The sequence below is a fragment of the Anneissia japonica genome, unplaced genomic scaffold (genome assembly GCF_011630105.1).
Source record: "Anneissia japonica isolate Jap-2015-1 unplaced genomic scaffold, ASM1163010v1 scaffold288295_len31675_cov110, whole genome shotgun sequence".
NCBI lineage: Eukaryota > Metazoa > Echinodermata > Crinoidea > Comatulida > Comatulidae > Anneissia > Anneissia japonica.
This window is the reverse complement of record NW_022718662.1, coordinates 13,328-15,938: the sequence shown is the minus strand read 5'-3', so window position 1 is coordinate 15,938 and position 2,611 is coordinate 13,328. Positions and strand designations below refer to the sequence as shown.

General features: G+C 38.2%; 1 long non-coding RNA gene across 1 annotated transcript in view; it reads right to left on the bottom strand.

The window, feature by feature from the left end:
• Positions 1-2,611, bottom strand: part of LOC117110580 — a 5,983-nt gene that overhangs the window by 1,640 nt on the left and 1,732 nt on the right. The window contains exons 2-3 of the long non-coding RNA XR_004445727.1: positions 1,953-2,054; positions 1,297-1,389 (exon numbers count right to left, since the gene is read on the bottom strand). This is a non-coding gene — a long non-coding RNA (uncharacterized LOC117110580). The remainder of the gene's footprint in view (positions 1-1,296; positions 1,390-1,952; positions 2,055-2,611) is intronic.

Sequence of the window (2,611 nt, the reverse complement as noted above, 5' to 3'; positions counted from 1 at the left end):
TATAGTAGCTGTCTCTTATACACATCTAGATGTGTATAAGAGACAGTATGTAAAGAGAGTCTGTATGTAATATCTATATTTGCTCATAGTATTGACAAACACAATAATACAAATTTAATTCAAGAAAAGGGAAATAAATATACTCTACATCAAAATGTGTTTTTCTAAGCAGATTAAACAACTAATTAACAATAACAAGCTCCAATAACAACCTCTCTTAGGCAACTAGGTAGATAGCGCTATCATGACCATTATTATTCTATAAATCGCATAAATACGTATTGCTCAATGAATCTTTTGGAGGACATCGACCGCTCTTTAAATGAATACTGTACCCAGAGGACACGGAACTAGGGGGTGCTGCGTTATGGAGAGTAACGTGTGACCGGAAATGGTCTGCCAGTTGGTTGTTACCATGCGCCAGTGATGTTGGAGTACAGCAAGATGAAATTATTAATGTAATGCATGAATGAATGAAAGTTCAGGGTTTGTCGGGTAGTGAAATGATTATTGTACATTTTAAGTGCTCCCTCCATGATAAGTGTAAGCTAAATTACGGTGATTAATTAGCGAAGATATGGAGACAATTATATCGAAGTTTCCTCTTTCCAAGAGGGGATGCAAGTGCTTTGTGAAAATGAGTACGCCATGGAGAACGTTTTAACGTTAAACATTGGCGTTGAAACAACTTTAGACATTTGACGTTGAATCAATGTTGAAATTTACGTTGGTGAAAACTTTCATATACAACCAAAATTCAACGTTGATTTTCAACATTAGTCATTTGACGTTGTTCCAACGTTAAAAAATTAGTTTTGAAAAAACCTTAGACATTTTATGTTAAATCAACGTTGAGATTTACGTTGATGCAAACTTTCATATACAACAAAAATTAAACGTAGATTCAATGTTTGCATATTACGTTGAATCAATGTTATTTCAACCCAGTTGTGCCCACTGGGAGTGGCTTTATCAAAACTTGCTAATGAGAAGTCCAGCCATTTTTTTTTTAATTATTTTTGTTTTCTTCACATCCAAAAGCAAGTACGGTACACTCGCCACTTACTGGATGGAGGGGAATGATGCTTTATAAGCCAATTCTCATATTTATTTTCAGGCGTCTAGAACATAAACATTTCGCGGGGGCACGCCCCCGGACCCCCTATGGTAAGTTATCCCAATCGGTCCCACTTTCGGTCCCCTTTTCGGGCCCACCTCTTTCGGACATCCTAATGCTATTCAACCCCACCCGTATAATATACGGATCAGTGGTAAGAACTGCACAACCATTTCTACCTGGATTTGTCATTGTAGGACTTTGATTTCTATCTTCACACTTCTGCCGACATGTTTGTTGACATAGGCCAAACTTTTTCAAACCATCACAAGCTATTAAAACAATGAGACAGAAAGTAAAATAATATCTTCAATAGCAAGCTGCCCATAACAACAAAGACTTACATAATCATGAATAATCTAAACAATGTGCATAACATTTGTTTTATATTTTTAGGACATAATTTTGATGCCAGAATTAGCCAGTAACTACCAGCAGTAGTGGAGATGTAGCAATAGTTAGCAGCAGCAGTAGTAGCTGCAGTAATAAGTGGAAGTTTTGGTAATAGTGGGGGTGGTGGCGGTGGTGGTGGTAGCAGCAGCAGCGGCAGTGGTAGCGGTAGTGGTTGTGTAGTGTCAAGGGTGGTGCCAGAAATTGCTGACAAGGGGTCCGACATGTCCAAAGGAGGGGTTCGAGCCAAGGAGTCGACGAAGCCTCGGTCGACGGCCAGGAATAAAAACTCCCTTGTATGTAGAGTTCACGGGGAGAGCTTAGTATGGTCCAAAATACGCCTTTAGACCACAATATTAGGGATTAGCAGTCAAACTAATATTTGGATAGTAGTAGTATAGTAGTAGAAGAAAGTATATTTCAAAAATTGATCAACATTTCTTACAGTACATGCCAGCATCGTTTAACCCTTCTTTACATTTTCGGCGACAAGAACTTTGTTCGTCTTCTTTCAGGATTTTGCACGATTCAGGCAACTTCTCGCAATCTATAAATATAAAATCAGGAAAAGTAAACGTCATATTGTCTAAACCATTCGAACCCAGGACATTCTGCTGTCTATGCAGACGTCTTATCTACTAGGCCATTGAGGCTTTGGTGGGATTTCAAATCCGATTGAAGTACCTAATTCCTTCACAATCAGCAGCAACACTTAGCATGTGGACCCAATGACCAGGGAAACCGCAAGGAAGAGGCGCTGTCTCTTATACACATCTAGATGTGTATAAGAGACAGGTATGTAATATCTATATTTGCTCATAGTATTGACAAACACAATAATACAAATTTAATTCAAGAAAAGGGAAATAAATATACTCTACATCAAAATGTGTTTTTCTAAGCAGATTAAACAACTAATTAACAATAACAAGCTCCAATAACAACCTCTCTTAGGCAACTAGGTAGATAGCGCTATCATGACCATTATTATTCTATAAATCGCATAAATACGTATTGCTCAATGAATCTTTTGGAGGACATCGACCGCTCTTTAAATGAATACTGTACCCAGAGGACACGGAACTAGGGGGTGCTGCGTTATGG